Source organism: Oncorhynchus mykiss, unplaced genomic scaffold, assembly GCF_013265735.2.
Source record: "Oncorhynchus mykiss isolate Arlee unplaced genomic scaffold, USDA_OmykA_1.1 un_scaffold_156, whole genome shotgun sequence".
NCBI lineage: Eukaryota > Metazoa > Chordata > Actinopteri > Salmoniformes > Salmonidae > Oncorhynchus > Oncorhynchus mykiss.
Genome location: NW_023493666.1, coordinates 331,368 through 355,138, shown reverse-complemented (window position 1 = coordinate 355,138; position 23,771 = coordinate 331,368). Strand labels below are relative to the sequence as shown.

At 42.0% G+C, this 23,771-nt stretch overlaps 1 long non-coding RNA gene and 9 other non-coding genes across 10 annotated transcripts; 1 reads left to right on the top strand and 9 right to left on the bottom strand.

The window, feature by feature from the left end:
* The first annotated feature begins 1,554 nt into the window (after window positions 1-1,554).
* On the top strand, window positions 1,555-12,637 carry LOC118947148. Its single transcript, XR_005041791.1, has 5 exons — window positions 1,555-3,792; window positions 8,116-8,253; window positions 8,436-8,513; window positions 8,734-8,842; window positions 12,401-12,637. It is a non-coding gene; the product is annotated as an uncharacterized LOC118947148 (long non-coding RNA).
* A 2,335-nt stretch (window positions 12,638-14,972) lies between these two features.
* trnat-ugu lies at window positions 14,973-15,044 on the bottom strand. The gene has a single exon. It is a non-coding gene; the product is annotated as a tRNA-Thr (tRNA).
* A 668-nt stretch (window positions 15,045-15,712) lies between these two features.
* Window positions 15,713-15,784, bottom strand: trnaa-ugc. The gene has a single exon. It is a non-coding gene; the product is annotated as a tRNA-Ala (tRNA).
* A 1,363-nt stretch (window positions 15,785-17,147) lies between these two features.
* trnat-ugu lies at window positions 17,148-17,219 on the bottom strand. Its single transcript has one exon. It is a non-coding gene; the product is annotated as a tRNA-Thr (tRNA).
* Window positions 17,220-17,890: 671 nt separating this feature from the next.
* trnaa-ugc lies at window positions 17,891-17,962 on the bottom strand. Its single transcript has one exon. It is a non-coding gene; the product is annotated as a tRNA-Ala (tRNA).
* A 1,363-nt stretch (window positions 17,963-19,325) lies between these two features.
* trnat-ugu lies at window positions 19,326-19,397 on the bottom strand. Its single transcript has one exon. It is a non-coding gene; the product is annotated as a tRNA-Thr (tRNA).
* Window positions 19,398-20,068: 671 nt separating this feature from the next.
* On the bottom strand, window positions 20,069-20,140 carry trnaa-ugc. Its single transcript has one exon. It is a non-coding gene; the product is annotated as a tRNA-Ala (tRNA).
* A 1,363-nt stretch (window positions 20,141-21,503) lies between these two features.
* trnat-ugu lies at window positions 21,504-21,575 on the bottom strand. Its single transcript has one exon. It is a non-coding gene; the product is annotated as a tRNA-Thr (tRNA).
* Window positions 21,576-22,246: 671 nt separating this feature from the next.
* Window positions 22,247-22,318, bottom strand: trnaa-ugc. The gene has a single exon. It is a non-coding gene; the product is annotated as a tRNA-Ala (tRNA).
* A 1,370-nt stretch (window positions 22,319-23,688) lies between these two features.
* trnat-ugu lies at window positions 23,689-23,760 on the bottom strand. Its single transcript has one exon. It is a non-coding gene; the product is annotated as a tRNA-Thr (tRNA).
* Between the last annotated feature and the right edge of the window lie 11 nt (window positions 23,761-23,771).

Sequence of the window (23,771 nt, the reverse complement as noted above, 5' to 3'; positions counted from 1 at the left end):
TCAAGACTGGCGAGACCACTCCAGGACCTTGAGATGCTTCTTACGGAGCCACTCCTTAGTTGCCCTGGCTGTGTGTTTCGGGTCGTTGTCATGCTGTAAGACCCAGCCACGACCCATCTTCAATGCTCTTACTGAGGGAAGGAGGTTGTTGGCCAAGATCTTGCGATACATGGCCCCATCCATCCTCCCCTCAATACGGTGCAGTCGTCCTGTCCCCTTTGCAGAAAAGCATCCCCAAAGAATGATGTTTCCACCTCCATACTTCACGGTTGGGATGGTGTTCTTGGGGTTGTACTCATCCTTCTTCTTCCCCCAAACACGGCGAGTGGAGTTTAGACCAAAAAGCTCTATTTTTGTCTCATCAGACCACATGACCTTCTCCCATTCCTCGTCTGGATCATTCAGATGGTCATTGGCAAACTTCAGACGGGCCTGGACATGCGCTGGCTTGAGCAGGGGGACCTTGCGCGCGCTGCAGGATTTTAATCCATGACGGCGTAGTGTGTTACTAATGGTTTTCTTTGAGACTGTGGTCCCAGCTCTCTTCAGGTCATTGACCAGGTCCTGCTATGTAGTTCTGGGCTGATCCCTCACCTTCCTCATGATCATTTATGCCCCACACGGTGAGATCTTGCATGGAGCCCCAGACCGAGGATGGTTGACCATCATCTTGAACTTCTTCCATTTTCTAATAATTGCGCCAACAGTTGTTGCCTTCTCACCAAGCTACTTGCCTATTGTCCTGTAGCTCATCCCAGCCTTGTGCAGGTCTATAATTTTATCCCTGATGTCCTTACACAGCTCTCTGGTCTTGGCCATTGTGGAGAGGTTGGCGTCTGTTTGATTGAGTGTGTGGACAGGTGTCTTTTATACAGGTAACGAGTTCAAACAGGTGCAGTTAAGTACATACAATACAGGTAATGAGTGGAGAACAGGAGGACTTCTTAAAGAAAAACTAACTGGTCTGTGAGAGACGGAATTCTTACTGGTAGGTAGGTGATCAAATACTTATGTCATGCAATAAAATGAAAATTAATTACTTAAAAATCATACAATGTGAGTTTCTGGATTTTTGTGAATGAATTACTTAAAAATCATACAATGTGAGTTTCTGGATTTTTGTTTTAGATTTTGTCTCTCGAAGTTGAAGTGTACCTATGATAAAAAGTACAGACCTCTACATGCTTTGTAAGCAGGAAAACCTGCAAAATCGGCAGTGTATCAAATACTTGTTCTCCCCACTATACATGTAATACCCTTGTTTTGAACTAGGTATTGAGTTTATTCTTGTTAAAACCAAGTACTGAGTATATTTGTTATAATTAATTGGTATTATATTTAAAGGGTGATTGAATTGCTCCTAAATTGTAATGTTGTTAATGCATTTATTTTTGAATAAATATTTATTTAATGTGTAAGTGAATAGTTGAGTTTGATTTGAAGTTAATGTTTTGACCAATAAGGTCGCTTGTTAAGCTGTGGCCAATGGGAGAGTGGACCTGGTTAATGGGAGGCTTGGGGGAAACAAAGAGGGAAAGAGACGTTGAGAAAAAATATACGTTTTACATTAGGACCGTTGGTGAAGAAAGTTATAAAAGAAGACGACAAAACGAGAACAAAACCCATACCTACTAAGACATGAAGGGAAATGCCGATTTTATAAGAGAGTTGTTATAATTTTGTTAAGACTTAGTAAAGACTGAAGCTACCGTCTCATCGTGGAGGTATTTGACAGCCTTGAGGTTAGCCTAGCATCGTGTAACACCGAGAGATAATTGGTTGGGAAAGCTTAACGAGTTCGTGTTCCCATGGGATATCGGTTACGGCTAAGGAGTACTGTCTGCTTTGATAGCGGTGCTTGCTGTGGATGTTGTGAGGAAACCTGCAAGGAACTGCCATACTTCGCTGAAGGAATATCTACAAGTAGTGAGTAATCACAACGTGAGGTGCTTCTGGACTTTGTGTGTCGTCGGTTTTTTAAGCTCCAACGGGTTATTAAACTTGAAATAATTTAGACATGGGTTGTGCACGACTCACTGGGGTTTATAGTCTTTATTTATTTTTAATGTTGTGCTATGAAAATGTAATACACATATTGAACCTTATGTATCTTTCCTTGGTGGAGTCATTTACTGTTTCAATTTAATTGAATGTATGGGATAGCCTATCCTGATACAATAACAGAAACCTATAATTTCATCTGAAGTTAATACCCTGTTGTCATCACCCTAGACAGTTTACAATAGGAATTCTTATTGGAGATGTCCTTCCCACATAGCATCCCATGCTGTTGAGATACTCTACATAAGTTAATAATGTGAGAGTCATATTCGAGCCTGGTGAGAGTTCTTGGCCTAACCACAGGGGTTACTTGAAAAGACTCATGAGACCATAGGCCTACTGGTAAAATGCACATGAGGGGGTACTTCAGGCAGAGCAAAATTCAGTTGGTGGTACAGTAACCAAAAAAGTTGGGAACCACTGGTATAGCCTATGCGCACGGTTGACTGTCTCTCTGCCTGCCCGATCCTCACTCTCCCTGGCCTGCTCTCTTTATGAAAAACGCTAGTGTGCGTTTCTCTTCGGTCTGTTGCGTGTTGAATAGCTCAGCATACTCATTGATAGCCCTTACTTTAGTGAACTTGCACGAGACATTGCAAGCCAAGAAATTGCACAATACATAATTTCAATACCCTATTGTTTTGTTTTGCACACTTCGTACAAAATAATACAATGCAGTACTACAGGATATTTCTTAACGTAACTCTTTATTAGTTAGCTATAACAGGCATGTTCACATATCGCCAACCAGGATCAATCTGCCATGACCTAACCATTTGGGTGGTCTTAACCAATCATAGCACAGTATGATATGGCGGTAAAATGCGTCCAATTACAATTCCGTATGTTTACACATATGAATAGTACATCCCCCTTCTTTTAAAACAAAAGAAGTGTTTACATATTCTAAGGGTTTCTTTTGAATACATGCTCTGTAGTTTGATCTCAAGGTAGGTAACCATTTATATTGCATACTACACCAACTGATTCAACAGACTCAAACAATAATCCAACATACTGTTACTTTTCAAACAAGGGATTCTCAGCAACTCAGCTTTCACTGTAGAAATAACATCTTAACATTTCAAACCACTACAATACCAAAGCATTTCAAGTGAACTTTCAATAACAAGTTTACAGTCTGCAACTCTTTTAGGGCAGCGATCCGCCTACACCCTTTGACATTTCACAGGTCTAGGACAGCTCTGGGCTTGACCTCTCTTCCTGACCTTGTGCGATATGATGCTGAGCATGCTTCTGTCAGTCAACAGTTCTTGTGGTGTTGCAGGTAAGTATGGTGTATGTTGTGCTGTGTGTGTGTGTTTAGTCCATCACGTTCTCTTTCAGGGGAACGGTTCATCTCATCAGTGTGTTGTTCTTTTGTGTTCAGTAGGTGACGACGATTGCAGTGTGATCCTTCTGCGGTGCGGACGTGATATGAACGTTCTGTGTCAGCTGGCTGGATTAAAACTACTGGCTTCCAGAGGCCATGCTCCTGGATTCTAACTGACTCTCCGTCAATCAGTGGTGGCAGTGGTCTAGCTGACCTGTCGTAGTGTCGCTTTTGTTGTTGTTGTCTCTGTGCACGTTTTCCATGCATTTCCTATTAGCTGTTAGCTGTTCCTGTTGGTTGGTGCTGGGAAGGATTGAGCGAAGTCTGCGGCTCATCAACAGCTGGGCTGGTGATTTGAAGTTGTCAACTGGAGTGTTGCGGTATTCAAGAAGACTGAGGTAGGGGTCTCTCGTCTGCTTTTGCTTTGTCCATGAGTGATTTAGCAATCTGCACAGATTTTTCAGCAAGGCCATTACTTTGAGGGTAATATGGGCTTGTGGTGACTTGTAAACTCCCATGCTTTTGTGAAGGATTCAAACTCATTTTATTTGTAACAGTGCCCATTGTCAGATAGTAAAGTCTCTACAATGCCATGCCTGGCAAAGGCTGCTTTCAGCTTGTGTATCACGGCTGCAGATGTGGTGCTGTGAAGCTTGTTGAGTTCAAAGTATCTGCTGTAGTAGTCCACTGTTACGATGTAGTCCTCGTTGGGATACAGTGAGGTAATATTGGCTCTTTGGTGTTAGAGGGGCGTCGTTCAAGACATATGGCGCATTTACCAACAATGTCCTCTATTTGTTTGCACATTCCGGGCCAAAACAAAATGTCCCGGGCTCTCTGTTTATTCAGAAATTCATAAAAAATCCTACAATGTGATTTTCTGGATTTTTTTTCTTCTAATTTTGTCTGTCATAGTTGAAGTGTGATAAAAATGACAGGCTTCTCTCATCTTTTTAAGTGGGAGAACTTGCACAATTTGTGGCTGACTAAATACTTTTTTGCCCCACTGTATGTACTGATGGAAATGTTTACATCTGAACAGAATGGCGTAGAGCTCCTTTTCGATTTGAACGTAGTTTATTTCAGTCTGTGAGAGATTTGGAAGCGTAGCCGATGGGCTTTCCTTCTTGCAGTAGCACTGCACCTAGTCCATACTTCGACGTGTCCACTTGGAGTCTGAGCTCTTTGTCGGGGTCGTAGTAGGCAAAGATTGGTCCTGGTGCTCTCGTGATCACGTCTTTCACATTCTGGAAAGCAATGTCGTGTTGCTTGTCCTAGAGAAACTCACTGGACTGCTTTAGCAGTTGATGCAGGGGTGCCTTAGCATTGGAGAGGCTGGGTGTAAACTTGGCTAAGTAGTTGACCATGCCAAGCACTGTTTCCAGCTCTGCACGGTTCTTTGGTGGCTCCATTTCTTTTATGGCTAAGATCTTCTGTGGATCTGGCTTGATTCCAGACGCTGACCTCTGTAACTTCCACTGTGTTCTTCTCGGTGTTGAGCCGGACTCCTCTCTCGCGGGACCTTTGCAGCATCGCGCTGAGGTTTCGGTCGTGCTCCTCTTTGGTTCGACCGTAGACAAGGATGTCGTCCACAACTCCGTCGAGGTCTTCGTACACTTCGTCAATCTTTCGCTGAAACACGTCTTGGGCTGCGATAATCTCAAAAGGCAGGCGACGGAACTTGTAGCGTCCAAACGGTGTGTTGAATGTTGTGAGCTTAGATGACTCTTCTGTGAGCTTGATAGCCCAGTAGCCTGATCTAGCGTCCATGACACTGAAGTAGTGTGCTCCCGCTAGCTTGTGTGTGATGCCATCTAGTGACAGTAAAGGATCACGGGGGCGTTTGATAGCCTTGTTCAAGTCTCTTGGGTCGAGACATACTCGGAGCTTGCCTATGCGAGGTTTCTCCACCACCACTAACGCGTTCACCCAGTCAGTCGGTTCTGTAACCTTGGTGACTATGTCACATTGCTCCATGCTCTCCAACTCTTTCTTCAGGCGGGCACGGAGAGCAAGGGGAATCTCTCGTGGGTAGACCACAGGGGTTGCGTCTGGGTCAAGGTGAATGGTACATTCTCCTGGGAATAATCCTATTCCTGTAAAAACATAAGCAAACTCCTCCAGTGAAATGTCTCTCTACTGGTGCTGTCACTGATAAAACTAGCTTGATGAGGTCCATGTCTAAGCATGCTTTAAGACCTAGCACTGCAGGTGCTCTAGTGTCAACAACATAAAAGTCCAACATCATGTCACTTTCCTTGTATTTGCATTTGAAAGTGCATGTGCCTTTTACTGGGAGCTGTTCACCATCATAACCAGTCAGTCTGCGCGTGGTGGGCTGTAGCTCGTACTCAGATGTCAAGCTGCGGTACTTATTCAGAGGAATAATGTTTACTTGTGCACCAGTGTCTAGTTTTCAACATTAGCTTTGTGCCTTGTGTTCCTCTCTCAATGTCAGCAAAGGCTTGCTCTGTCTCTGATATTTGACTTTTCTGTGTCACTGAATCAATAAACAGTTCAGCAGCGTTTGACTCTTTGATTGACATTTCATCTTCACTCACTGAGTACTGTTTTTCCACGGTAAGCTCTGCACACTTTTGCAAAGTGATTCCATTTTCCACATTTATCACACTGTTTGCCTTTAGCTGGGCAATTTCCTTGTTTGCCATGTACTTTGTATCTACATGTTTTGAGTCTGTCGCTCTGTTTTGGAGTTATGTCTCTCTCTGTTCTAAAACACTCTCTGTGCACCTGAGGTGTGCTTTGATGTCTGCCTGACTGCACTGCTTGTTCACGTGATGCGCTCGTGCTGCCCGCGCGAAATGGTTTTCATCTGAGCCTGTGCTAGCTCGTGAGATCTGGCTATGTCGATAGCTTTGTCCAGCGTTACCTCAGACCCAACATTCAAAAGTTTCTCTCTCACTCGCGGTGTGTGTATTCCAACTACAATATGGTCCCTGACCATCTCATCCTTGTTTGCATAATCACAGTCTTTCACAAGCAGACGCAGCTCTGTCACAAACTGTTCAAAAGACTCGCTAGCTCCCTGTTTTTCCTCTTCTCCTCTGTCCTTCAGAGGACCCGTGAACCTTAGCTCCACATGCTGTTTGTACTTACGCCATGCATCGGGTAAGTTTGTAGACTCCCAGTCCATTCGAGCTGAAGGAACTCCAGAAAAATCCATCTTGTAAGGCCTTTTATTCTGACACCATGTCTTGTTTTGCACACAATAATACAATGCCGTGGGTGTGGAGTCAGACGCTGGAAACAGAGAGTGCAATGCTGTGCTCTTTAATGCACAAACACAACACAGGGTGCTCCCAACCAAACTGCCCCAAACACGGGGGACGAAAATAGTACAACCGAAATACACGACCAGGAACAAACACGTTCCTCTACTACAGAACCGAAGGTCACAATAATTAATCCCGCACAAAGAAACAGGCGGGCCGGCTGTCTAATAAAGCCCAACTAATCATTCACGAACAGGTGCTAACAATAAACATACAAGGAGAGGGAGGAAAGACAATCAGTGGCAGCTAAGTCGAAGTCGACTCCCAACCACTACCTGTGAGATTCAGTCTGACTAGTAGCAGCTTTGTCTTCTCTTCCCTAGCAGTTGAAACTCAAACATTAAACAACAGCTTGTGAACAAAATGTAAATGTAAATGTAAATAGCCAAGAAACACAAGGACAAAGTCTCCCTCCAGTAGTCTTTAGTTTAAAGTATTTCATTCCTGTGCGCAGCGCTTTTAAAAATGTATCTTTCACTCAGATCTTCATGTGCGCACAACCCCCAGCCAGACAGTGTTGCAGCACAAGGCGGGATAGGCTATATAGAATTCGTAGTTCTTTGACTTTGCGATTTAATTTACCAGCTATGGAACAAAACAGCAGAAATACAGCTGCTGCGGTATTTATTTTACAATAAATGTGATCATGCTTGACTATTTTTATTTACAAGTAAGTGAAATGCTGGAATTACACAATGTTAACCTCAGATCACAATGACAAGATTGATTGTTTTAAACAGATCTGTCACGAGTTCCGCCGAAGTCGGTTCTTCTCCTTGTTCGGGCTGCGTTCGGTGGTCGACGTCACCGGTCTTCTAGCCATCGCCATTCCATCTTTCATTTTCCATTTGTTTTGTTTTGTCTTGTTTTCCCACACACCTGGTTTACATTTCCTCATTGCTTGACGTGTATATAACCCTCGTTTCCCCCATGTCTGTGTGTGGAATTGTTTGTTGTAAAGTGTATGTGCACTTCAGACTGGTTTGCGACGGGTTATTTCAACCCACATTTTGTTGTTCTGGGTGCTGTTGGTTTTTTCCTCCATTAAACTGCTCCGGTTATTACCCAGTTCTGCTCTCCTGCGCCTGACTTCACTGCAGCTCGTTTCGCAACTCTTTCAAGATCAATATCTTAGGGTTTGATTTTTTTCAAGCGCTGGGATGCGCAGAACTTAGAACACGGAGTTAATGAAATGCCCAGGAAATGGCACAGAAAATTTGGGGCGGTCTCTCCGTAAAAGTCAATGGCCACACACCAATACATGGATTTGACAGTCAAATTATTACTTAAATAGCAGTCAACTGTTGTTACTGTTGTTATTCTATAGAGGGTCGTGATTCGTTTAGGTTAACTAACAAAAAAAGTGGTCTGGTCCCTTTTCCATGATCGAAGCCTCCCGAAATCAACATCCAATATTCCCAAATATAGATAAAAGCCTTCAAGTACTCATCTGACCAACTTCTTCAGGGCCAGCCAGGCCCCCTGTCGCCCCCCAGGCGCCCTGAAACCCAACCCCCATAAGAAGAAGCCCAAATACGACCTGCCCTTGCCCAGTATACATACAAGGTAAGAGGACAACACTGGTTTTTCGTCTTGTAGTTAAACTTGTTTTATACACAGTTTAAAGGGATAGGTCATCCCAATTACAAAATTACTTAAGTTGCGTTTACATTTCATTTGAAATCCAATGCATCCAAAATGTACATTAGTCTTTCCTGGTTCATAACATCTTTTTTGGTCCCTTTCAGATCACAGCCATGTCAGGTGGGCGTCAGGCTTGTAAGAGACATTAATTATCTGTGAGATTCAGTGAACAAGGCTGAAAGGTGAGATTCTATCTCTCTTAATTACTCATTATACTGAATAGATAATCATGAGCTAACATTGTACCACCTTATTTGCTGTAACAGACAGTATTTTTAGGGAAGCAAGGCATTTGTGTAGGATGTGCATTGTAGAGTATGTTCTTTATCATGAATTTCTCAGTCTATTCTAGTCATTCATCTAATCTTGTCATTTGATTTCTATGGTATTTCTCTCCATTAGGACTGGGTATTGGCTCCTACTGGTTACTCTGCCTTCTACTGTGATGGAGAATGCCTCTACCCTCTGTTCCTGCATGAACTCCACCACCCACACTATGATCCAACTAGTGGTCAGTATGCACTACTACACCCTCACTCACATGAATGCTAACATTACTGGTTTCAGTGGGAAAGATGGTAAATGGTTCAGACATTAATGGCAAATATAAAAAACTAAGATACCGAAGTTACCGGAGTCTACAATGGCAGACTGTTAATGTAGGGATAGTGAGAAGTAACATTCAAGACTGAAGCAATTATCCCCTCTAGTGGTATACTTTATACTGTACCAGGTTACTACACACACTGATAATACAAAACATTGAGGACACCTGCTCTTTCCTTGAGACTGACCAAATGAAAGCTATGACCCCTTATTGATATCACTTGTTGAATCCACTTCAGTCAGAGTAGATGAAGGGGAGTTAAAGAAATATTTTAAAACCTTGAGAGAATTGAGACATGGATTGTGTGTGTCATTCAGAGGGTGATTCGGCAAGAGAAAAGATTTTACTGTCTTTGAACGGGGTATGTTAGTAGGTGCCAGGCCCACCGGGAAAAGTGTGTCAAGAACTGCAACACTGCTGTTTTTCTCATGTTCAACCGTTTCCCATGTGTATCAAGAATGGTCCACCACCCAAAGGACGTCCAGCCAACTTGACACAACATGGGCCAGCATCCTTGTGGAACGCTTAGGGCAGCTTGTAGAGTCCATGCCCAGACGAAATGAGGCTGTTCTGAGGGGAAAAGGGTGTGCAACTCAATATTAGGAAGATGTTCCTAATGTATTGTGCACTCAGTGTATGTAGTCCTACATGTTTTTAAATAGTACAGTATCACAAACTACAGTACAAAACCATATAAAGTGTGGGCCTGTAGTATCTGTAAATCAACTAAATGTTGTTTTTTATTTCCATATGCAGATAATAAAGCATCATTGTTCATGTAATATTCTAATATTAGGAAGAGGAAATAGTCATAAAATCAAATAGATGAAAAGACGGAAACAAATGTTTTTGAACTACAACTTATTTTATTTTAAAATGTCAAATTCAGTGCAAAGTAATGTAGTGCATTGGTGTCTAGATCCCTGTTGGGTGGCAAAGTGTCACACGAATCCTGTGGGGAGAGAAACAAGAGAATACATTAAATTAATGGGTGTTAACTAATCAGGGTTCAACAAAGCACTTCAAGTCCTCAATTCCTTCAAAAGAGAGAGAGAGAAGGAGAATGGAGTATGGAGGAGAGAGAAGGAGAAAGGAGTATGGTCCCTGCAGTAGGACTACATGCTGGCCATGAGGTTCTCCAAATGGTACTCCAGGAGGCTGGAGAGCTCAGTGACCAGAGACTCTGGGTTAAAGTACCAGGCCAGCTGCTGGCCAAACATGTCATCTAGCAGAGCCATCAGTCCGCCCTGAAGAGACCACCACACAACACATATAAAATGGCTCTGAGTTATTAGCTTATCAAGAGGAGAGAGATAATTAGAAATACTCCCCCTAAAATGGCATTGGGACCTGGTTAACCATGAATATGGAAGTAAACAGGAAGTAACCTCTTGACTCTTACATTGAGCAGCAGCAGGTATCTGTCAGCCTCTGGCTCCATGTTGGCAGCAGTGGGCAGGAAGGAGGACATGAGAGCGTACAGACGCTCCACGATCCCACCAGGGTGCTAAAGGAAACAAAGGAGGAGAGAAGAGAAGAATAATTTAAGTGAAACTGCTAATAGAGAAAGATCAAAACATGTACCAGTGGGATGATACTTACCACCATTAGGGACTTCTGAGCTGTCATCATCCCAAACAGCACCAGCTCAAAGAGGACATCTATCATGTTCACATGATCGATCTAGGACAAGAAAACAAGAATGATTTCATAGAGATCAGCTACTGTGATGTATAAAAGACATGCATGTGGAAGAACTCAGTGAGACTTGAAAAAGTTAATGAACTCACCTTTGCCTCAGCCAGCTCCCTCTCAATGTCATTCCGCTTGGAGGGGTCACTCAGGTAGTCCACAAAGTCGTTATAGGTGTGGATGAACTTGGCCTCGTCCTATGACAAAGAAAAGAGCATCTTAGTGAACAAAACACATTTCCCCCCAGGGATGCTCTCTTTCCCTTGAAAGAGAATGAGTTAGTGAGTTACCATGTGGTTGGCCTGAACCAGAGCGCCCAGGAGGACCTTTCCCGCCACAAACAGATGGTTCCTGCTCAGGGTGGAACCAAGCAGGGTCTAGGAAAGAGGGCAGAGTTAGGGTGAGACATCTTCCTCTAGGAGACAGAACAAGAAGTCACAGAGAAAAAGAAAAGTGGGTTCACTCGCAGTGAAGGCCTGGCGCAGGGAGACGAGCCTCAGGGCGACGAGCCGCAGGGCGATGTCCTCCACTCTCTTGGTGGTAAGGTAGAGGCTGTGAAAGGGAGGGAATGGAGCATGTCAACCATTAGAGTCAATGGGGGATAACAGCATTATGACCACTTGTTCTGCACATTACAATACATTCATGTTGGAAACAGTAAACATTAACAGTGATGTGACTGTGTGGGGGGGTTTCTTACCCTGATCACAACAGGCCCACAGTACAGGGGGCTGAACCTAATCAGAATCAACTGCCAATTGCCAGTGGTCTCCTAAAGTAGAAAGCAGACAAGAGATTTGTTTCATGTCAAAGAGAGACAACTTGAATATCAGGGATATTTTTCAAACATAAACCACAAACTTTCAGAAAATGGATGATAGCAGCATTCTGGACATCAAGGAGGACTGGCAGCTGTGGAACATCTGGCACATTCCAATGGCACATCCAACTGGACCTCATCCAGGACAGTTGTTTCTAAAATGAGGAACATTGGAATATAAAATAAACAATTGTTAAGGAAATAAAACGTAGCAAGATAGCTAATACTAGCTAGGTAGCAAAAGTCGATCGCTTAGCAACAGTTACTAAAGTTAATGTTAGCTAGCAAGCTAGCTACAACATCTCTAGCACTAGCATTTTTGCCAAGTCTGAATGATTGAAATACACAGCATTTATACACACAAATTATAATGACATTGTTAAATGTAGTAAAAGAAGAGTTGTAAACTCCACATACCCTCTTTGAAGTCGCTGTCCACCTGTCGACGATCACGAACCCTGCAAAACAGAAAAAGACGAAAAACAAGCCACAAATGAATTTGAACAACCTGTCGACGCAGTAGGACGCCGACGTCCACGCACTCTCTCCGCCAGTCTTGAAAAGCACCCAGGCATTTTCCAGTCGATTGTTCTCAGGTCTCAAAAATCAAACAAGTTTGTTGTCAGCAGCAAAGTTGTTGTTTTCGCACAGAAAACGTTCCACAGAACGTTGGTTAGATGTCTCTTGGCAACACAGGTTCGATAAGGATTGTCCTGTTGAATAATGATGGGAAATTATCACGTTAGATATTTTCGCATCAGCTCTTTTTCAGAGCATATCTGATTGGTCAAAAGAGCAATTACTCAAAAAAATTACTGAATTGGGCTGCCTTTCTCAACGAAGCCATAGAAACCTGGACATGCTCCAATGTTCTGAAATGTTCCATCCTGTCAGTACTGATGTTGAATGGCATTAAATACACTTTTTTTGTTCTCTCCCAACCCCTGTAGGTTTGTTGAACATTAATAGAAATGAAACTCCAGCACACTGGTAGCACTAAAGACGGGTGAGTATAACTTTTCCAGGTGAGTTGAACCTGCCTGTGGGTGCGGTGGGGATATTCCTGGGAGGTCTACTGATGAAGAGGTACGGTGGCCCCCTTGAACTTTGCGACCTTTTGCCACATTTCAGGCTTCAAACATAAAGATCTAAAACTGTATTTTTTTGTGAAGAATCAACAACAAGTGGGACACAATCATGAAGTGGAACGACATTTATTGGATATTTCAAACTTTTTTAACAAATCAAAAACTGAAAAATTGGGCGTGCAAAATGATTCAGCCCCCTTAAGTTAATACTTTGTAGCGCCACCTTTTGCTGCGATTACAGCTGTAAGTCGCTTGGGGTATGTCTCTATCAGTTTTGCACATCGAGAGACTGACATTTTTTCCCATTCCTCCTTGGCCTCATCACATGTCTCAGTGGCTCCTCCTTAGGAGGGAGGGGGACACCACCACGGGACAGACCCCACACTCATCGCTAGAGATCGAACTTCAGACTCCCTCCAAAACCACTGAACCCCTCAACACACCGAAAGAGATTACGGTGCACACCGTTAGAGGGAGCTGGAACAGGATAACTCCCTCCAAACTCACAAAGACACAGAGGAGGAGGAACTATCCAACACTCAGGGAGAGAGAACGAGTGACCTCAGTCGAACACAGACAGAAAGAGAAGGTGGAAGAGGCGTTAGATAGAGGAGGTTACCCCAGAGGCCATTCCTCCTGTTCATGTGAGCAAGAAAGAGCAGAAGGCTTCTGATTAGCCAAATGGCAGGTAGAGGGAGAGGTCATAGTGATTCACACCCACAGAGAGAAAGATAACCCACACAACCACTTGGTTGAGATGAACCACACAGAGGTAGAGGCAGAGGGCCTTCAGGGCTAGCCAGTCAGCCTGCCTGCTCTGATCCTCAAGTCAATTGTATTTAAATTCATGTTCATTAACGATTTTTATTCAAGAATTGAAAAGTGTAATTTACATAATGATCATTTTTCACTGTCTTCAACCCTCAAGAACCAGGGTGAGTCTGGGTCACCCTTTTCCTGTGCAAACCGAACTTGCATATCATCATAGACAGGGCCGAAACGTTAATCTTTTAACCTTGCCTGAATAAAACAATGCATTTTTTTTTTATAGTGAGCAAGAGTTGGGCTTTTTCCTCCTGATGAATAATTAATATTTTTCCTCCTCTTCCTTGTGGCAGACGCAGCAGCACACTGCCCTCCAAAGCCTGCAAAATAATCGCCGGACTGCCCCTTTCCTAGCTCTGCATGGAACATTCATATTCAACTGCGACCTGGTCACACAGAGTTACAGATGGAATAAACAAGCGTACAGTCAATAACACAATAGAAGAAAAAAAAGAAAGTCTATATACAGTGCGTGCAAATGGAGGTAAGGCAATAAATAGGCCATAGTAGCGAAGTATTTACAATATAGCAAATTAACACTGGAGTGATAGATGAGCAGATGATGATGTGCAAATAGAAATTAGATAGATTGAATGGGCTATGTACAGATAGGCTTTGTACAGCTTCAGCGATCAGTTAGCTGCTCAGATAGCCGATGTTTAAAGTTAGCAGTGTTGCCAACACCTCAGTAAGGAAAGTAGCTATTGGCTGTCCTAAAAGTTGCTAGAAGTTGCTAAATGATGTCAGCACCTAATTTGCATAATTGTCCATGTGCATGTAATTGTGATGGACACTGTAGGAGTGAGGAATAACATTGTGGAAGAGACAAAAAGTGAGTAAAATGAAAATGTCTGCAAGTATTCAGAGTGGTCTGAATACTTGCTAAATACAGCGACTAAGTCGCTAAGTTGGCAACACTGAAAGTTAGTGAGGGAAATATGTCTCCAGCTTCAGCGATTTTTGCAATTCGTTCCAGTCATTGTCAGCAGAGAACTGGAAGGAAAGGCGGCCAAAGGAGGTGTTGGCTTTGGGGATGACCAGTGAGATATACCTGCTGGAGCGCGTGCTACGGGTGGGTGTTGTTATCGTGACCAGTGAGCTGAGATAAGGCGGAGCTTTACCTAGCATAGACTAAAAAGATGACCTGGAACCAGTGGGTCTGGCGACGAATATGTAGCGAGGGCCAGCCGACTAGAGCATACAGGTCGTTGTGGCCATATCAATACAATTGACCCTTTCTTTACACTGTTCTAATGAAAGTACATTGCCATAATATCATCTAGCTTCCATAAACATCGAACAAGGCTTGAACCCAGGATTGAACCCATGTGCTTCAGTTTACAAAAACAGATGACTTAGCACATCTATTTCCTTCTTAAAATGTCAACATTCTCAAAAGTAGAGTTGTGCAAAAGCTAATTTCACAGCTAAATATACTCACCAGAGAATTTGGGGATTAACTTCAGAGCGCATGCATTTCAAGTATTAGCTCTACCGTAGAGGCACATCCCCTTACTATATAATAGCAGGGTTGCCATTTTGAGAACTTTTTTTTTCTTCAAAGTCCTTCAGTGAAAGAACCTTCCCATGGTACCAGCTATCTTTCAGTAAGTAAGGATGGGATTTGAACCCATGATCTTCGGTTTACAAGACCGACGCCTTACCGCTTGGCCACCATGCCACTCTATGCTGCAAGATATTTATCAACATTCTGGAAAGTTGTAGTTGTATAATGTGAATTTGGCACACAAATAACATCTCTGTTTCCTGTGAGAATTGCAACATTCTGGAAAGTAGGACATGGGCCATTGCAAAAATATTAATGGAGAAGCTGGGGATTGAACCCAGGACCTCATACATGCAAAGCATGTATAAAAATAACATCTCTGTTTCCTGTGAGAATTTCAACATTCTGGAAAGTAGGAGTTGTGTAATGTGAATTTGGCACACAAATACTCAGTGGAGAACCTTGGGATTGAACCAAGGACCTCATACTAAAATAGCATGCACTCCCCCTCTGAGCTTCGATCCCATTTTATTTGCAGATAAAATGCAATATTAATACAATGTACTTTTTATATACACCACTCCATTGAAACTACAATGAAATGATAGCAGCAATTCTAAATACAAGCAAGTATGGACAGTCATCTAACCCATGAACTTCAGTTTTTGAAAATGATGCAATTGAAATTGGCAACCATGACACTTCTGTTCCATAAATGTACGAACAGGGATTGAACACATGTTCTTCAGATTACAAGAGCAAATTATTTAGCACATCTCTGTTTCCTGCTGAGAATTTCAACATTCTGGAAAGTAGGACATGGGCCATTGCAAAAATATTAATGGAGAAGCTGGGGATTGAACCCAGGACCTCATACATGCAAAGCATGCGCTCTACCACTGAGCTACATCCCCTTTCTGGGAAAGAAGAAAATGTTTCTTATTTTTTTTTATTTGACCTATAATTAACCAGGTAAGCTAGTTGAGAACAAGTTTTCATATTCAACTGCGACCTGGCCACACAGAGTTACAGATGGAATAAACAAGCGTACAGTCAATAACACAATAGAAGAAAAAAAAGAAAGTCTATATACAGTGCGTGCAAATGGAGGTAAGGCAATAAATAGGCCATAGTAGCGAAGTATTTACAATTTAGCAAATTAACACTGGAGTGATAGATGAGCAGATGATGATATGCAAATAGAAATACAGGTGTGCAAAGAGCAGAAAGTATATTAAAACAATATGGGGATGAGGTAGGTAGATTGGGTGGGCTATTTACAGAAAGGCTTTGTACAGCTTCAGCGATCAGTTAGCTGCTCAGATAGCCGATGTTTAAAGTTAGCAGTGTTGCCAACACCTCAGTAAGGAAAGTAGCTATTGGCTGTCCTAAAAGTTGCTAGAAGTTGCTAAATGATGTCAGCACCTAATTTGCATAATTGTCCATGTGCATGTAATTGTGATGGACACTGTAGGAGTGAGGAATAACATTGTGGAAGAGACAAAAAGTGAGTAAAATGAAAATGTCTGCAAGTATTCAGAGTGGTCTGAATACTTGCTAAATACAGCGACTAAGTCGCTAAGTTGGCAACACTGAAAGTTAGTGAGGGAAATATGTCTCCAGCTTCAGCGATTTTTGCAATTCGTTCCAGTCATTGTCAGCAGAGAACTGGAAGGAAAGGCGGCCAAAGGAGGTGTTGGCTTTGGGGATGACCAGTGAGATATACCTGCTGGAGCGCGTGCTACGGGTGGGTGTTGTTATCGTGACCAGTGAGCTGAGATAAGGCGGAGCTTTACCTAGCATAGACTAAAAAGATGACCTGGAACCAGTGGGTCTGGCGACGAATATGTAGCGAGGGCCAGCCGACTAGAGCATACAGGTCGTTGTGGCCATATCAATACAATTGACCCTTTCTTTACACTGTTCTAATGAAAGTACATTGCCATAATATCATCTAGCTTCCATAAACATCGAACAAGGCTTGAACCCAGGATTGAACCCATGTGCTTCAGTTTACAAAAACAGATGACTTAGCACATCTATTTCCTTCTTAAAATGTCAACATTCTCAAAAGTAGAGTTGTGCAAAAGCTAATTTCACAACTAAATATACTCACCAGAGAATTAACTTCAGAGCGCATGCATTTCAAGTATTAGCTCTACCGTAGAGGCACATCCCCTTACTATATAATAGCAGGGTTGCCATTTTGAAAACTTTTTTTTTCTTCAAAGTCCTTCAGTGAAAGAACCTTCCCATGGTACCAGCTATCTTTCAGTAAGGCACGGATGGGATTTGAACCCATGATCTTCGGTTTACAAGACCGACGCCTTACCGCTTGGCCACCATGCCACTCTATGCTGCAAGATATTTATCAACATTCTGGAAAGTTGTAGTTGTATAATGTGAATTTGGCACACAAATAACATCTCTGTTTCCTGTGAGAATTGCAACATTCTGGAAAGTAGGACATGGGCCATTGCAAAAATATTAATGGAGAAGCTGGGGATTGAACCCAGGACCTCATACATGCAAAGCATGTATAAAAATAACATCTCTGTTTCCTGTGAGAATTTCAACATTCTGGAAAGTAGGAGTTGTGTAATGTGAATTTGGCACACAAATACTCAGTGGAGAACCTTGGGATTGAACCAAGGACCTCATACTAAAATAGCATGCACTCCCCCTCTGAGCTTCGATCCCATTTTATTTGCAGATAAAATGCAATATTAATACAATGTACTTTTTATATACACCACTCCATTGAAACTACAATGAAATGATAGCAGCAATTCTAAATACAAGCAAGTATGGACAGTCATCTAACCCATGAACTTCAGTTTTTGAAAATGATGCAATTGAAATTGGCAACCATGCCACTTCTGTTCCATAAATGTACGAACAGGGATTGAACACATGTTCTTCAGATTACAAGAGCAAATTATTTAGCACATCTCTGTTTCCTGCTGAGAATTTCAACATTCTGGAAAGTAGGACATGGGCCATCATTGCAAAAATATTAATGGAGAAGCTGGGGATTGAACCCAGGACCTCATACATGCAAAGCATGCGCTCTACCACTGAGCTACATCCCCTTTCTGGGAAAGAAGAAAATGTTTCTTATTTTTTTTTATTTGACCTATAATTAACCAGGTAAGCTAGTTGAGAACAAGTTTTCATATTCAACTGCGACCTGGCCACACAGAGTTACAGATGGAATAAACAAGCGTACAGTCAATAACACAATAGAAGAAAAAAAAGAAAGTCTATATACAGTGCGTGCAAATGGAGGTAAGGCAATAAATAGGCCATAGTAGCGAAGTATTTACAATTTAGCAAATTAACACTGGAGTGATCGATGAGCAGATGATGATATGCAAATAGAAATACAGGTGTGCAAAGAGCAGAAAGTATATTAAAACAATATGGGGATGAGGTAGGTAGATTGGATGGGCTATTTACAGAAAGGCTTTGTACAGCTTCAGCGATCAGTTAGCTGCTCAGATAGCCGATGTTTAAAGTTAGCAGTGTTGCCAACACCTCAGTAAGGAAAGTAGCTATTGGCTGTCCTAAAAGTTGCTAGAAGTTGCTAAATGATGTCAGCACCTAATTTGCATAATTGTCCATGTGCATGTAATTGTGATGGACACTGTAGGAGTGAGGAATAACATTGTGGAAGAGACAAAAAGTGAGTAAAATGAAAATGTCTGCAAGTATTCAGAGTGGTCTGAATACTTGCTAAATACAGCGACTAAGTCGCTAAGTTGGCAACACTGAAAGTTAGTGAGGGAAATATGTCTCCAGCTTCAGCGATTTTTGCAATTCGTTCCAGTCATTGTCAGCAGAGAACTGGAAGGAAAGGCGGCCAAAGGAGGTGTTGGCTTTGGGGATGACCAGTGAGATATACCTGCTGGAGCGCGTGCTACGGGTGGGTGTTGTTATCGTGACCAGTGAGCTGAGATAAGGCGGAGCTTTACCTAGCATAGACTAAAAAGATGACCTGGAACCAGTGGGTCTGGCGACGAATATGTAGCGAGGGCCAGCCGACTAGAGCATACAGGTCGTTGTGGCCATATCAATACAATTGACCCTTTCTTTACACTGTTCTAATGAAAGTACATTGCCATAATATCATCTAGCTTCCATAAACATCGAACAAGGCTTGAACCCAGGATTGAACCCATGTGCTTCAGTTTACAAAAACAGATGACTTAGCACATCTATTTCCTTCTTAAAATGTCCACATTCTCAAAAGTAGAGTTGTGCAAAAGCTAATTTCACAACTAAATATACTCACCAGAGAATTAACTTCAGAGCGCATGCATTTCAAGTATTAGCTCTACCGTAGAGGCACATCCCCTTACTATATAATAGCAGGGTTGCCATTTTGAAAACTTTTTTTTTCTTCAAAGTCCTTCAGTGAAAGAACCTTCCCATGGTACCAGCTATCTTTCAGTAAGGCACGGATGGGATTTGAACCCATGATCTTCGGTTTACAAGACCGACGCCTTACCGCTTGGCCACCATGCCACTCTATGCTGCAAGATATTTATCAACATTCTGGAAAGTTGTAGTTGTATAATGTGAATTTGGCACACAAATAACATCTCTGTTTCATGTGAGAATTGCAACATTCTGGAAAGTAGGACATGGGCCATTGCAAAAATATTAATGGAGAAGCTGGGGATTGAACCCAGGACCTCATACATGCAAAGCATGTATAAAAATAACATCTCTGTTTCCTGTGAGAATTTCAACATTCTGGAAAGTAGGAGTTGTGTAATGTGAATTTGGCACACAAATACTCAGTGGAGAACCTTGGGATTGAACCAAGGACCTCATACTAAAATAGCATGCACTCCCCCTCTGAGCTTCGATCCCATTTTATTTGCAGATAAAATGCAATATTAATACAATGTACTTTTTATATACACCACTCCATTGAAACTACAATGAAATGATAGCAGCAATTCTAAATACAAGCAAGTATGGACAGTCATCTAACCCATGAACTTCAGTTTTTGAAAATGATGCAATTGAAATTGGCAACCATGCCACTTCTGTTCCATAAATGTACGAACAGGGATTGAACACATGTTCTTCAGATTACAAGAGCAAATTATTTAGCACATCTCTGTTTCCTGCTGAGAATTTCAACATTCTGGAAAGTAGGACATGGGCCATCATTGCAAAAATATTAATGGAGAAGCTGGGGATTGAACCCAGGACCTCATACATGCAAAGCATGCGCTCTACCACTGAGCTACATCCCCTTTCTGGGAAAGAAGAAAATGTTTCTTATTTTTTTTTATTTGACCTATAATTAACCAGGTAAGCTAGTTGAGAACAAGTTTTCATATTCAACTGCGACCTGGCCACACAGAGTTACAGATGGAATAAACAAGCGTACAGTCAATAACACAATAGAAGAAAAAAAAGAAAGTCTATATACAGTGCGTGCAAATGGAGGTAAGGCAATAAATAGGCCATAGTAGCGAAGTATTTACAATTTAGCAAATTAACACTGGAGTGATAGATGAGCAGATGATGATATGCAAATAGAAATACAGGTGTGCAAAGAGCAGAAAGTATATTAAAACAATATGGGGATGAGGTAGGTAGATTGGATGGGCTATTTACAGAAAGGCTTTGTACAGCTTCAGCGATCAGTTAGCTGCTCAGATAGCCGATGTTTAAAGTTAGCAGTGTTGCCAACACCTCAGTAAGGAAAGTAGCTATTGGCTGTCCTAAAAGTTGCTAGAAGTTGCTAAATGATGTCAGCACCTAATTTGCATAATTGTCCATGTGCATGTAATTGTGATGGACACTGTAGGAGTGAGGAATAACATTGTGGAAGAGACAAAAAGTGAGTAAAATGAAAATGTCTGCAAGTATTCAGAGTGGTCTGAATACTTGCTAAATACAGCGACTAAGTCGCTAAGTTGGCAACACTGAAAGTTAGTGAGGGAAATATGTCTCCAGCTTCAGCGATTTTTGCAATTCGTTCCAGTCATTGTCAGCAGAGAACTGGAAGGAAAGGCGGCCAAAGGAGGTGTTGGCTTTGGGGATGACCAGTGAGATATACCTGCTGGAGCGCGTGCTACGGGTGGGTGTTGTTATCGTGACCAGTGAGCTGAGATAAGGCGGAGCTTTACCTAGCATAGACTAAAAAGATGACCTGGAACCAGTGGGTCTGGCGACGAATATGTAGCGAGGGCCAGCCGACTAGAGCATACAGGTCGTTGTGGCCATATCAATACAATTGACCCTTTCTTTACACTGTTCTAATGAAAGTACATTGCCATAATATCATCTAGCTTCCATAAACATCGAACAAGGCTTGAACCCAGGATTGAACCCATGTGCTTCAGTTTACAAAAACAGATGACTTAGCACATCTATTTCCTTCTTAAAATGTCAACATTCTCAAAAGTAGAGTTGTGCAAAAGCTAATTTCACAACTAAATATACTCACCAGAGAATTAACTTCAGAGCGCATGCATTTCAAGTATTAGCTCTACCGTAGAGGCACATCCCCTTACTATATAATAGCAGGGTTGCCATTTTGAAAACTTTTTTTTTCTTCAAAGTCCTTCAGTGAAAGAACCTTCCCATGGTACCAGCTATCTTTCAGTAAGGCACGGATGGGATTTGAACCCATGATCTTCGGTTTACAAGACCGACGCCTTACCGCTTGGCCACCATGCCACTCTATGCTGCAAGATATTTATCAACATTCTGGAAAGTTGTAGTTGTATAATGTGAATTTGGCACACAAATAACATCTCTGTTTCCTGTGAGAATTGCAACATTCTGGAAAGTAGGACATGGGCCATTGCAAAAATATTAATGGAGAAGCTGGGGATTGAACCCAGGACCTCATACATGCAAAGCATGTATAAAAATAACATCTCTGTTTCCTGTGAGAATTTCAACATTCTGGAAAGTAGGAGTTGTGTAATGTGAATTTGGCACACAAATACTCAGTGGAGAACCTTGGGATTGAACCAAGGACCTCATACTAAAATAGCATGCACTCCCCCTCTGAGCTTCGATCCCATTTTATTTGCAGATAAAATGCAATATTAATACAATGTACTTTTTATATACACCACTCCATTGAAACTACAATGAAATGATAGCAGCAATTCTAAATACAAGCAAGTATGGACAGTCATCTAACCCATGAACTTCAGTTTTTGAAAATGATGCAATTGAAATTGGCAACCATGCCACTTCTGTTCCATAAATGTACGAACAGGGATTGAACACATGTTCTTCAGATTACAAGAGCAAATTATTTAGCACATCTCTGTTTCCTGCTGAGAATTTCAACATTCTGGAAAGTAGGACATGGGCCATCATTGCAAAAATATTAATGTAGAAGCTGGGGTTTGAACCCAGGACCTCATACATGCAAAGCATGCGCTCTACCACTGAGCTACATCCCCTTTCTGGGAAAGAAGAAAATGTTTCTTTTTTTTATTTATTTCACCTATAATTAACCAGGTAAGCTAGTTGAGAACAAGTTTTCATATTCAACTGCGACCTGGCCACACAGAGTTACAGATGGAATAAACAAGAGTACAGTCAATAACACAATAGAAGAAAAAAAAGAAAGTCTATATACAGTGCGTGCAAATGGAGGTAAGGCAATAAATAGGCCATAGTAGCGAAGTATTTACAATTTAGCAAATTAACACTGGAGTGATAGATGAGCAGATGATGATGTGCAAATAGAAATACAGGTGTGCAAAGAGCAGAAAGTATATTAAAACAATATGGGGATGAGGTAGGTAGATTGGATGGGCTATTTACAGAAAGGCTTTGTACAGCTTCAGCGATCAGTTAGCTGCTCAGATAGCCGATGTTTAAAGTTAGCAGTGTTGCCAACACCTCAGTAAGGAAAGTAGCTATTGGCTGTCCTAAAAGTTGCTAGAAGTTGCTAAATGATGTCAGCACCTAATTTGCATAATTGTCCATGTGCATGTAATTGTGATGGACACTGTAGGAGTGAGGAATAACATTGTGGAAGAGACAAAAAGTGAGTAAAATGAAAATGTCTGCAAGTATTCAGAGTGGTCTGAATACTTGCTAAATACAGCGACTAAGTCGCTAAGTTGGCAACACTGAAAGTTAGTGAGGGAAATATGTCTCCAGCTTCAGCGATTTTTGCAATTCGTTCCAGTCATTGTCAGCAGAGAACTGGAAGGAAAGGCGGCCAAAGGAGGTGTTGGCTTTGGGGATGACCAGTGAGATATACCTGCTGGAGCGCGTGCTACGGGTGGGTGTTGTTATCGTGACCAGTGAGCTGAGATAAGGCGGAGCTTTACCTAGCATAGACTAAAAAGATGACCTGGAACCAGTGGGTCTGGCGACGAATATGTAGCGAGGGCCAGCCGACTAGAGCATACAGGTCGTTGTGGCCATATCAATACAATTGACCCTTTCTTTACACTGTTCTAATGAAAGTACATTGCCATAATATCATCTAGCTTCCATAAACATCGAACAAGGCTTGAACCCAGGATTGAACCCATGTGCTTCAGTTTACAAAAACAGATGACTTAGCACATCTATTTCCTTCTTAAAATGTCAACATTCTCAAAAGTAGAGTTGTGCAAAAGCTAATTTCACAACTAAATACACTCACCAGAGAATTTGGGGATTAACTTCAGAGCGCATGCATTTCAAGTATTAGCTCTACCGTAGAGGCACATCCCCTTACTATATAATAGCAGGGTTGCCATTTTGAGAACTTTTTTTTCTTCAAAGTCCTTCAGTGAAAGAACCTTCCCATGTTACCAGCTATCTTTCAGTAAGGCACGGATGGGATTTGAACCCATGATCTTCGGTTTACAAGACCGACGCCTTACCGCTTGGCCACCATGCCACTCTATGCTG